The sequence below is a fragment of the Magnolia sinica genome, chromosome 9 (assembly GCF_029962835.1).
Source record: "Magnolia sinica isolate HGM2019 chromosome 9, MsV1, whole genome shotgun sequence".
Classification (NCBI taxonomy): Eukaryota; Viridiplantae; Streptophyta; class Magnoliopsida; order Magnoliales; family Magnoliaceae; genus Magnolia; species Magnolia sinica.
The window spans coordinates 7,071,684-7,085,605 of record NC_080581.1 but is presented as its reverse complement, the minus strand read 5'-3'; the positions used below and the strand labels follow the sequence as shown (position 1 = coordinate 7,085,605).

At 37.3% G+C, this 13,922-nt stretch overlaps 1 pseudogene; it reads left to right on the top strand.

Moving 5' to 3' along the window:
• The first annotated feature begins 446 nt into the window (after positions 1–446).
• LOC131256367 (D-3-phosphoglycerate dehydrogenase 1, chloroplastic-like) lies at positions 447–1,307 on the top strand (annotated as a pseudogene).
• Positions 1,308–13,922: the final 12,615 nt, after the last annotated feature.

Genomic DNA, 13,922 nt, shown 5'->3' with positions numbered 1-13,922 from the left:
TTACTTAGTCACAATCCTAACATCAGATTGTTGAATGATCCTAGAAACAGAATGTTGATGACTTTCATGTTTAACCGTCCAATAAAATGTCCACCAATCGGATACTCAGTTATCAAATAAGCCTAATCTCTTGTTCATGATATATCTAAACGCTGTCTATTTTGGATTTACATTATTTTTATTCCACGTATGTAATTTTTAAAGTTATTTTTAAGTGCATGAGTATCAACCATAAAACTGGCCAGAGTACCAATCCCTTTCTCGAAGAAGAGAAATTTACGACTGTACGACCCATTCATGGCCCATTTACGAGATGAATCCCACCTCATTTTCCCTTACAAGAATAAGCCCCAGCTGTACGGACGACTTGCCAAAGGTCGAAAATGCCCCTGTTTTTCGGCTTTTTAATAAAGCTGGGGGATCCCTATGGCTACGGATTATAACCGATATCGAGCGTGTTTGTCAAGCTGGTCAATGCCGACTTCACAGCAAAGGAGAGGGGTCTTCGGATCAGCGAGGAGCGGACAGTTGTTGACGGGTCTCCCGAGTATCCTCTCGACTCCATCCAGGTCCTCATTGCAAACGTGGAGTCGAAGTTCGCCAGCGCCTTATCCGAATCCGGTTAAATCAGAGTGGAGGGCAAGGTGAAGGACAGGGTTCCGCACCTCACCCGTGTGGGGCCTTTCAGTGTGGACGTGAGCCTTGAAGGGAATGTGATACTTTGCAGACAGTTCGACCAGCCCGGCTTGATCGGGCGAGTCGGGAACATCCTTGCAGAGAAGAATGTGAATGTGAACTTCATGAGTGTGGGTCGGACGGCGCGGTGGGAGCAAGCTATTATGGCCATTGGTGTTGATGAGGAACCTGACAAGGAGACCCTCAAGAAGATTGGTGAGATACCGGCCATTGAAGAGTTTGCATTCCTCAAGCTATAACGAGAGGTAGAAGAATCACTAAGAAGAGGATTCTCCTTTTGCATTCATTCGGGAAAAACCGAGTGAGTTGCAATAAAATGCAGCTAGGAAGCTGTTTGGTGTGCTCGCATCAATGCTGGAGAGTAGAGAAGGTGAGGAAGTTCATTTTGTTGTTCTATAGCAGACGGCATTGCCCTGCAAGTTTACTGATGTTGTTGTTCTATTATGTTGGTGCTTCTGTAATCGATAATTCTTCAATGTATTACTGTCTTTTTTTTCTTTTTTCTTTTTTTTTTTTTTTTTTTTGGGCATTGGCTTGGATTTGAGCTTCTTATCTTTATCTGTTTGTACTTAAAGCCACTGGTCTGTTCCCAGTTGTAATCTTGAACAGGAGTTTTGAGGCCGGTTTGTATTAGAACAGTTCTGTTGAGGTTTCCTACATTTCATGGGATGTTTGTGTTCTATGGCTAGAACTACTGTAGTCATGGTTTTCATGAGCAGGAAAATATTCTACAACCGGGCATCTTGCCCAACCTGAAAATTTCGTTTCTACTGGTTTAAAATATGAGCCCACCTGATGGGCCATTCTGATGTGTATGTGAAATTCACTCTAGCCATCTGGTGTGTCATCACACTTAGGCCCTGGGCCCAAAAATCAGAGTGGCCTGTAATTCAGTAAGCAGCGCCAAAGGCAATGGTATGGAGGGTGGGTGTCCCTTATACACTATTTCAACTCATATGTCCCACCTGAATCACAGACCAGCCTATTTTTGTCCCTATGCCTAAAATAGGTGATGCATCGAGCAGATTTCACATACACATCAAGGTGGGACCCACCCAAGCTCGGCCCCACTTTGCTCTCAGAGCAGCTCTCAGGATACTGATGTGGTGTGTATCTAGATCATGTTTTGCTTCTTAAGGCCGTGTTTGGATAACACAATCGAATTAAATTGCAAATATTCAGGTTAATCATGGAAATATATGTGAGAGCCGTGTGTTTTAGGTGCCATAATAAAATGGGCCTCATTAGTTTTTCTCTGCCAACCAACGTCACATGTTAGAACTTGTACCAATGGCTAAGATTATCTCAAAGCATTAACTTTTTTTTTTTTACACACGCACATACACCCCACACGCTCACACCAGTGGAATTTCACCACATATGGATACTCGAACCCTTGACCGGGGGTTGAAACTCCTGAGAGTCTACCACCGGCGCAAGAGTAAGGATCCTCTCAAAGCATTCACTTAAGAGGCCTGATTTCTTGCCATAAAACTTACTATGATCTGATTGAATTTTGGATGTGTGCCATTCATTCTCACGTATCTATGAGGCGGTGAATCATGGGCTCCTTCAGAAATAGGTGAGGGCTCTTTCTCTAGCATGTCACAAGAACGACGGGACCATAATTTTGGAGGGAACGAGGCGAGCTGATTAGGTGTTTCCCAGTGACACTGAATTTAGTGAGGAACCTACGTGGCATTATTTTATTGGCTTGCAAAGGCTTGTCAGAGAGAGCCCACTAACTTTCAAGAGATTATTAGGTCGAGTACGCACTCCATCCTTCTCCAACAAGCATCTGTGGGCTAAGGATTTGCCATTAGCAACATTGCACATCAAAGCACACAAACCCGCAAATGCGGCGCATGCAGGAGATGAAGCATTTAAATTACTCTTTTGATAGAAGATAGTTGTAACTTGTAAGTAGGGTGCAACTTCGGGAGGTTAGGTTAGGCTTATGCCCAATCTTAGATTCAACCCAAGTTTCTGAATACTCTAAAATAATATGAGTTGAGTTCACATAATTCATTTGGTCAATAAATTAATACATAAAATTAAACATTCAGCCATAAAAAAAAATAATAATAATAATGGAGTTGGGCATCGAGTCGAGTCGTACCGAATTATCCAGTTTTGAAATAGTCATGGCCGAACTCGGTACCGAGTCCTTCATGCCTGACTCGATCTGAGTCCGGGTCTGGCCTGGATTAATCCAGACCAAATCCAACCCGGTCACAAGTACCGAGTCGGGTCAAGTCGGCACCGAGTCCAGTCGGGTGCAGTGGGTATCCACATGCTTCAATCACAACTCAAAACTTAGATTCACTTGCCAAAATTGTAGCCTCTTTATCAGTTACACATCTCAGATCTAAAACGTCATATCTAAGTTACACACACACACACACACACACACACACACACACACATATGAGTCAAGTTTCGAATCGAGTCAATTTAGTACCGAGTTGGAATTCAAGTCGAGTCGAGTCGAGTTATTGGGTGACTCAAACTCGAATCGGTTTAAGTTTAGACTGGACGAAGTCAACTCGATTCGGATCGACTTACTCACTCAATTTGGATCGAGTCATATCTGAACAAGTTGAACGAGTCGAGTTTGCCCAGACAAGTCGTCCCATGCCCAGCTCTAAATAACAACATTAAAATAATACTTCTGATTGTTAAAATACCAATAGCAAATTAAAATATACAATCATCATTAATAAATGAATAATTAATTAATTAGTGATGTTTGGAGAGACCAGTCAAAAGATATTAGACCACTCATCACGTGGGCCTAGGTCCGATCTGATAATGAACACTATTCCCCGTGCATTGATAATCTAATAAAAAACTGTAGATGGCAGAGAGCCCGTGACATGGACAATTCTAATCACAAAAATTATTTTCCATGCAATCATGATCATATATATGAAAATGTACTATACCAGGTCAACCTCATGGAAGCTTCCCATGAGGTCCAGCTCTATGGGCCCCACCGTGATCTTTGATGGACATCCATGCCTTACATTTGGTAGGTCATCTGTAGGTTATGTATGTACCAAAAATCAACCCTATCCGAAACTCAGTGGGCCACACCATCTAAAACTAAGGAAAACAATGCCTAAAACATCTAAGTTTTTGGAACCTGAAATTTGGTCTGACCCCCCATCCAAGTGGGACACACACAATGGATGGGTTGCATGTCTAAATCATATGTCATTGGCCTGAAATTTGGTGTGACTCCCTATCCAAGACAAGTCTGCACCATTTGAACGCCCCTGATTTTGTACACGTGCGGGATAAACACCTGTGTGTGTTTATGTTTGGAAAGATGAAAAATCGACAGCAGATGAACTTTTTGCTCCAGTATCCGATGATCTAGACCGTTCAACTAGATCTTATAGCATATGGTCCATATGGAAACACGTCACACACCTGGGCATCAAAGGTGATGATCTCTGATAAGTGGGGTTCTTTCCATATGAACAATTTATGGTGGGGACAGTTACATGAACGGATTGGATCGTTACAAGGTGGGGCAGAAGGAGCCTCTATGGAAGAGGCTTGCGAGCAAATATGTTCCTAGTGGCATGTCATCCATGGCTAGAGCTAGCAATGGGCCCGGCCCAAGTAGTTCGCAATCTGGCCGTAGAACACTCAGGCTGCTTGATGCCACTAGGGCATCGGGCTTTTCGATCTAGACCAGTAACATACAGATGGGTGTAAAACATAAGCCCATGGCCCGGCCCAATTTCATCAGGAGCTCTTCATTCCAGCCCAAGCCCAGTTCATTAAGCCTGTTTAGGGTTTCAAGGGTAATTTTGACATTTGTTGTCCATGATGGGGGCACAACTAATGAACCGCTCAGATCCTACATAATGACTTGAGCCTGCTTGGGTCTATTACTTTGCCCATCATGGGCCCAGGCCAGGCTCATCCCTAGGATTTACAATGTGGACCAGGCTTGGAAAAACATAGGTCCAGCCCAATGATAGCCCTACTTGCTACCCATAGGTCTATTCACAATGTATACCCTAATTAGGAGTGCTCTTGGTGGCATAATTGGACGGTTCTAGCAGGTGGGCCAAATTCTATGGACAAGCAAAGATTGCTAAGCTTATCGGATTAATGTGGACCGCGTGCCTAGGCCAAGAGTCTGGTTGGTTAGCTCATTTCCTCTGTTACAAATGTGTTATGTACTTAATTTATTAGAGTTAACCGTTAAAAAAGACCATTGATTATTAAATTTGAAATTAACCAAATAAAATAATAAAATTTTATTTTAGTTAAAATTTAAATTATTTAATTACAACAGCTCCATCATGAGTATAAGATTTGCACCATTTAATGGTGGTCCATCAATGACATTTGATCTAGACCGTCAAAATAGTGGATCAAAATCATCAATATGCCACGGATAACCTTTTTCATAATTTTTTAATTTTATAGGGCAAAATGAAAATCTCTCTCTTATCTTTATGAGTAAGAATGAAAGGAAAAAAATAGTTTATGCTATTAGAAAGATCTAATAGTCATTGGTTTCTCCAACCTCATGGAAGTTAAGCACAGGGTGCTGTATGTTTAAATACAAAAGGGAACAAGTTATTTGGTAATATTCAAAAAGAGAGAGTGTTGTTTGGCCTTATGGTAAAAGGAAGGGTGATGAATGTGAAAAACTCATGAAATATAAAACCAGTGTACCTTTATATCAACGATGCAATCCATCCCATTTTTTTCGACTTATATTTATGGGATGCAAGAAATGAAGCAGATTTGAAGCTCAAGTGGACCACACCAGACACCACAGGTAATTGTGGTGATTGAACGCCCACTATTGAAAACTTCTTAGAGGCCACAAAATTTTTGAATTGGGCTGACATTAGTGCTTTTCCCAATTGACAAATAAACATATTATAGTGGTTTAGAAAGGTTGCAACTGTGGGTATCATTATCCCCAAATATCAGCTTGGTCCAAAACTTTTGTGGTAGGTAGGAAGTTTTTAATGGTCAGTCATCACTGTTTCATCCCATTAAGATTTGGGTCCACTTCATTTTTGGCATCATGCTCTATAATGAGTTGTGAAAACTGATGGATGACGTGCATGTAAGGCACATACATCAAGTTAGTGAGAACCACACATTTAGAAATATAAATAAATAAAATTGGAATTTAATTTAAATTCAAATTAAATTTTGGAGGTCGAAACTCTCCCTCTTATCTCTCATCCCTCCCTTGTATCTCTTATTTTCTAATGACTTTCCTTCTTAAGGAGACATTTGTAGAGAGTTCTACTCTAACTCAAAGAAACAAAACAAACATCCTACAAATTAAGAGAGAGAGAGAGAGAGAGAGAGAGAGAGAGAGAGAATCTTTGATGAAACCTTAAGCCTAGCTAATCAAGTTGGTAGATCAATTCTCTTTACCTTGCTTTTATCCTAAATTAAGGTTGTTTTGATGGATCTATGCAATGAATGGGTTAGATTAGCCGCACATTCGTTGCATCAATCTATTCGACATATATAATACATAAGCACTACTTCTCTATGCAATTACTTTTGCGAATTTGGGTAGAGAATTACGTTGGTCCTTAATAACTTAAGGTAGGTGATCCTTACAGTCCATCCTTTTTTTGAGATTGAAATGTGCAAGGATCCGAAGGATTGAGTCAAATCCGATCATCTGATAAATCACATTGATGACTGGTGGATTGATGGATCTTCTTTTATTTTTAGTAATTGAAGTTGTTTCTACCATATTGATATAATGAAGATCAGGCTAATCCTTCATTCATTGAATTGGTGTGATTAAATTATATACCAGAAAGTTACAATTCTTTGCGCAAGCACAAGTGTGCCTTGGCACATAAAATCGTACCAGGCTATCCTAATGCGTGTGATTAGATCCACACCGATCATCGTATTTCTAAGGACTAAATATTTTGGGACTCAAAATTTCAGGTCGATCGGACAATTATATGGGTCATATCGATTTAAGGAAATTATAGATAACGAATCATGTAATGTCTATCATGTTGGAGCACCCAAAGGTGTGAGATTCGATCTGATCTAGACCATTTATCCAATTTTTGGGATCAGACTACATTGATATTCAGGTTATTAGATCGATATGACCGTCTGGTGGGCCGCACTGATTGGATGATGGCATTTATCCAAAATTTACGTAGTTTTGAATAAGTGGATCACGGGTGATTAGATCAACTAATCAATGGACATCTTTCCCTTATTGATCAGGAGATAGCCAATGATTGGTTGAGACTTGTCCAAAAGACTTAATTGGACATTAAATTATTAATTATTTTAAAAAAATCAATTTTTCGATTCGATTTGTTAAAAATAGATCGAATCTAACTCATGTTGATTTGACTTAATTTCGATTAGAGTCGATTTAATCGATAAGGTCAAAATTTGTATATTCATCTATGCACCATTTACACATGACAATTGAATTGCATATGCATACAGGAAAGGGGCATCAGTTGTGAAATATGATATGTTGATTACAATTTAATGGCTCACCAGGCACAAATTTCCATGGTATTTCTAGTCCGGAGCATGGGATTGAATGACCAAAATACCACGGTATTTCTAGACGCATAAACATTGGGAACCTAATGCAATCAATGATTCAATACCATTTAATCATGCATTTTAGATGGTCCTCATCCGAAGTGCATGCCACAATTTGGATGGTCCGGATAACAATACATACTTGCACAATTAGGGAGCATAAGCCGCATCTTGAAAGTGGTGGTGAACTAGCATCAATGTCGTCACGTTTTTTAAAGGAAGATGGGTCCATATTTCACCACCATTTTAAACCATACATGAATTGCTTCACGGGAATCTGAACCATATCAAATCGTTGATCCAATTGTAGATGCTGCATAGTTCAAAATTAAAATAAAAAAGATAATAATAATCATCCAATTTGCCCTTGCAAACCCAATTAAATGAGAACGATTTCTCAATCAATGTGATTTTCAAAATATCTTACATGCATCACCAGAATGGCAGTGATGACCGCAGACGATTGGATTTGACAGAATCTTACTAACTTCATTCAAATTCTTCCTAGCTTAATAGAGGCACATTAAGATTCATGTACACCCAAATAGCTCAACTGGCAGACTGAGTGGAGATCTCGTTTCAACACTTGAGGTCTTGGTATCGATCCCTCGGGGGGTAGCTAACCTAAATGGTCCTATATTTGTGGACACTTGTTTTTTGAAACATAAACATCAGTCACTTTCATTTTCCGCACAGGAAGGACATGGTGTCGAGCACCATTTTCCTTAGAGGAAATTTATAATTTGATTGATGAATGAAATAAATTAGTTGACAACCCTTTAAATAGGAATATTAAGTCATGGGAGAAGTTTGGGAATCAAACTACAACTCCTACAATTTACAACTTGCTATAAATAGTAAACTTACTATTTATAGGTGGTCACGATCTCTACAGTGCGTATGATTTTTGGCCAAAATAGTAAGTGTCATATTTGACCGAATAATGACATTCCCCTAATTATTTTAAGCATTTTTCATGTTGGGCACAACTCCTAAAGCTTAATGGATAAAGAGTTATATTCAAATGACAACTTATTAGAAATAGTAAAAATGAAATTAAAACAAGATTTTGACTATCGGTCTGGTGGTATTTCGCAAATTCAATGTAGGCAATCCAAAATAGTTAGGTTGGGTGGCTAAATTAGCTCGTCTTACCCCATAATCAAATATGATATGTCGAATAACTCATTTTGATTTGCGAGATACGCCTGATTTAAGGTCCTGGTCCGAATCACTTCCGCTTGCAATCAAGCCTCTTTTGGTCCATCTTGGCGGGAAACTATCCGTGACCCGCTCTACATCAATTTTTAACTGCGAGTAAAATGTCCACCAATCTAATATTCAATTATCAAATAAACCTAATTTTTGGTTCATGATATATCTAAATTCTCTGTTCATAATTTAGATTTGATTGGAGAGAGTCACAGTAAGATTCTGCCATAAAAGGACAATTTATTTGATAATATGATAGTACATGACTCTCGATTATCTTGTAGATACGAGAAAAGTCGTCGGTTAGCTTACAACCTACTAATTGTGGGATTCACTTTTACTTAGTCACAATCCTAACATCAGATTGTTGAATGATCCTAGAAACAGAATGTTGATGACTTTCATGTTTAACCGTCCAATAAAATGTCCACCGATCGGACACTCAGTTATCAAATAAGCCTAATCTTTTGTTCATGATGTATCTAAACGCTGTCTATTTTGGATTTGAATTATTTTTATTCCACGTATGTAATTTTTAAAGTAATTTCTAAGTGCCTGAGTATCAACCATAAAACTGGCCAGAGTACCAATCCCTTTCTCCAAGAAAGTTCGTTGGGTGGAGACCGGAGAGTTTCAAAAGTCACTGTACTAATGTAGTGTCGGTGATTTACGGGTGATTTTAGATTTGATGTTTTCTCGTGATATTATCAGAAAAACCAGTCCAAATTAAATTCTAAAGATATTCTCTATCAATTAATAAATCATTTAATTTTATATAAAAATGTAAATGATTTATTTAGCCTTTTAAATGATTTTTGTTTTTTTTTTTAAAAAAAAAAGTAAAATGGGGAAAAATTAAAACATAAGAGATTTTTAAAAATCTCGAGATATTATTGCGATGCTATTGTTTGGTTCTATCACGAGATTTTCAAATTTTCGAAGATTTATTTCCCAGTAAAGAGTAGGTGGTAGAAAACGACACATGGAGTATCTCCAAGATCTCTGTATTCTTTCTGGACGTGGCCCGGTCTCCCAGTTGACACATGGCATGATCTACTTGGTTCGATTAGATATGATCAGTTTCGTTTTCTTTTTCCCCAAGGAGGTTGGTAGAGACCTTTTTTTTTGTTTTTTTGTTAGCTTGCTAGTACACCCACGGTCAGATCACACTTCACTGTTAGCCATCCCTGCTAGGGATACGGTGCGACCACAGTTTTGAAACGAAGTATCTTTCACCCAGTCTACCACGAGACGTAGGTCTTGTTTGTTAACACTTAAAAACGCCCGACACCAGGACGCTTCTTAATAATTTAAGAATTTTTTATTTTTTATTTTTGCCGTTAAGGAATTGTCCCATGCATATTACTCTTAAAATAACTTTACTTCCAAAATTACCTAATTTGTCGTAGATTTTCTCTTTCTAATTGGGCAATACATGACCCAAACATGTAAAAACTTATCGTAGTCCCATAATGATTTATGTGATAGATCCACACCATCCATCAAATTTTCCAAATCATTAATTTCAGAGCATGAGCCCAAAAAATAAACACATTCAAAGCTCATGTGGACAAACTTAGAAAAAGTAACGGGAATTGAATGACTATCGTTGAAACTTTCCTACGGTCCACTGTGAAGTTTATTTGCCATCCAACCTCTTCATAGGGCCACACAAACTAGATAAAGGGAAAACACATTTATCAGTTTGATTAGAGCCTTCCCCAGTCCAAAGAAGTTTTCAACATAGGCACCCAATTCCCACTATTTCCTGTGATAAGGCTCACTTGAGTTTTGGACCTACATCAATTATTATTATTATTATTTAATTTCTTGTCCTAAAATGAGCATACAAAACTATTGAACGGGGTAAATTTCCCACAAACATTGTTTCCTGTATTATGGTCCACTTGACATTTGGATGTGCTTCATTTTTTGGATCATACCCTAAAATGAGTTTTCAAAATGGATGGACGATGTGAATATAAGGCACATAAATCATGGTGGGCCCCACAGTCATAGATCCCTCCCACCTCTCCAAGCATTAGAAAGGGTCAAATATGTTAAATTAACATATTTTAGACATTTTAGACGTTTGTTAACAAACTGATTGTTTCAAATTCTATACTTAATTTTCAGACTTTTGCAGTTCTTTTAGATAGTTACCAAACAGGTTTTCAAACTTCAGATTCAGACTTCGGATTCAGATTTCATGTTCAAGCTTCAAACTACAAATTTAACAAATAGGCCCTTATTATGGTGTTCTTCTAGCTTACACAGTTCAATTTACCCTAATGTGAAGGAAATTTGTAAAATTGCATTTGTCATGCACATAGTCATTATCTAATCCCTCTACTATCAAGGCCATCCACCTATGATTTAAATCACATACTGATCATCAAGTGGACTATCAAATCTAGGCCATCAGATTATCATCTAGTGTAATCAAAGTATTTTAACGGTTAAAATAAACCTTTAATAGTTGAAAAACTTTTAAAACTCAATTAAAACCTTTTAAGTGTTGAGCCTACCAAAAAAATTACTTCATGCATGACTTTCTTATCCAACTAGTTCCAACCCTAAATAAGTATGATGGTAAAACCATTGGATTCTTTTTTGTCAATGTAAGAATCAATTAACCTTGATGGGCGTACCTAACATCACCCACTTTCAATAGCATCTATAAAATCTTGTAAAATAAGCCAAAATTGTCTAGTAAAGATCCAAGACCCTCACATCCTAAGGTCTAAGAATTGATCAATTAATGTGTGCACTCAAGTCTCTAATCACATGATCACGGTCTTGGCTAGTGGGCTCCTAGATTATTGACTTGAACTTCGATCACCAATATGAGTGTTTAAGGACTTATATTAAGATCCCATATCTATGACACAATTACACTCCTGCATATGGTAAGGGAAAAGGCACAACCAACTCCAAGTTGGTTCTTGTGAATGCTGGAAATAGCGCCTATGCGTTTTTTCTTTACTTTTAGGCATGTGGGCTAACTCGTATTAGTGGTGTAGTTAATTTGGAGTCGTCACTAGCCAATTAGCTCAAAATTCCGCAGTTGGTTATACCCTGCAAAATATATGCAAGCTAAAGAATCTAGAGACTCTCACTTAAAAGTGACTCCTAATATATGACTTAGGATTCCAAGTAAGTGACCTCGGTTACAAAAAGGGAAGGTGTTAGGCACCCTTTCTGCCTATACTGGTGTACAACCTCTACTTCATGTGGTTAATGATTTTCTAGAAGATGAAAAATAGAACTAGCCATACTTGAACTTTTATGTAATAGGATAAAAAATTTCAGCAAGCCACAGAGTATACGTCCAGAGATAGCCTAAAAAGGAAAGGGGATTAAGAGGAGATATAGTGATGTGTAGAATAACATGTAGGAGGACTAGGCAACCATGAGTTTCTAATGTGACAGGATCCGAAATTCCAGCAAGTTACAGAGCATACACCAAATGGGTGCACCTTAACATTTAAGTACATGTTTAGACATTTAAAGTTAAAAGGCATATTTTAAGAATTTAAAATGTGGCTTAAGTTTCACTGACAAAAGTCCATGAATAACTTATTTTTATTTATAGAAATCTTGAGCGCTGCTGACTTTCTCTCTCCCCTAACTCTAGTATTGATTGTCTCTCCCCTAACTCTGCCCCTTATGGATGTAGCCCGTTAACCACTATTAACCCTATGCAACTTCATTTAATGAATGGTGGAAATTCCATTTGATGTCATTTTGATCTAATATTTAAATAAGGACATCCACATGCTGGGATCTATATATGCGATGGGCATTCAGGACTTAGTATACATGTGTAGCATTAAAACATGAAATTGCAATTCATGGAGATGGGCGTAAGAAGTTTGCTCAAAGTAAAATGCATGTGGCATTAGGTGGTAAGATGACATCATTCCTTAATTAAATTTGGTTCCATAGCCCCATGGGTAACTAATAAGGAAGATAAATTTGAGCCACAACACAAATTTTGAAATCTAAGAGTCATTTCTCTATGTGATACTAAATTGACCAATCTAACAATTCGACATGCATGATTTTTAGGGTAAGCCTTATTAGACTTCTATTAGGCATATAATCTTTCTACTATACTTTTATGTTCATGATATATGTCATTAAAGTTGTTGGTATTAGTGACTGTAATTTGTCTCTCATAAAAATAAAAATAAAAATAAAAAAAACACTAAATATTGTGATGACTATCATAATCAAACATTAATGGTCTCGATGGACGGGATGTAAGAAGTGTTAATCATATTATTCAATGATAGTGTTTTGTAAAATCTAGTGAGTATTCATAAGTTTTAAATAATTGTTTTTTTAATATTTTATTTTCTTTAATTGATCAGTATGGTCAATTCTATTAGGTGGGCTTCATATATATGATCAATGACTTAAATAATTCGACCATTGGATATTTAGATTAAGCGTACTGGTAACCTCACAATAGTTGTGATTGGTTTAGATATGTAATGGGGTAGTATGCCCATACTGTATTATATATACATAATACTTTAATTGAACATGAACTCTACCCAGTGTGGAGACTCTTGAGGGAGGAATATAGGTATCCCTTCCCTCGCATGTACAAAAAGCTCCTAAGTACCATTGGAAAGAGTTTTTAAAATGGTGTAAGGTGCAAAAGGCCAAGTTCATTGATTCACATCCAAAAAATCTACCCCTATTTAGGTATGCGTTTAAGATTCATTTTTATGATATCTATGATTGATGCATTGACGATCGTACATTATACAATTTCAGTCTTATAGGCCCTACATTGGCAATAATGTTTAAGCATAAAGCTTTTATATCAATTGCTTTAAATCTGATGTAGGAATGAATGTGATGAGGTCGATCACCATCTTCCTAGGGGGTAACTACTTCGAATCCACAAAGCTTCTCTGGACTCCTCATAGAGACTTCTTGAATCCATGAGAAAAAATAGAAACTAGAAATAATTCTAGAAAGTTCAAAATAAATTTATTGAATATTAATAACTGAAATAAATGAGTCTACAACCCTTTAAATAGGGATACCAAGATTTGGAATAAGTTTAGGAATTAAACTATAACTAAAACTCCCTAAAATTTGTAACTTACTATAAATAGTAAATTTACTATTTATATTAAGTTTCCTATGTGGCTTAATCACGTTATTCTCTTAATTTTTATAAACACTTTTCATGTTGGACACAACTCCTAAAACCTAACGGATGAAGAGTTATAATCAAATTAAAACTTACTAAAAATAGTAAAAACGGAAATAAACAAAGAATTTGACCATCAATATGATGGAATCTCGCAAATTTGGCGTGGGTAACGTGGAATATAGCCAGGTTTGTTAGCTAAATTAGCTCGTTGTACCCCAAAATCATAAATGGTACGTCGAGTAACTCATTC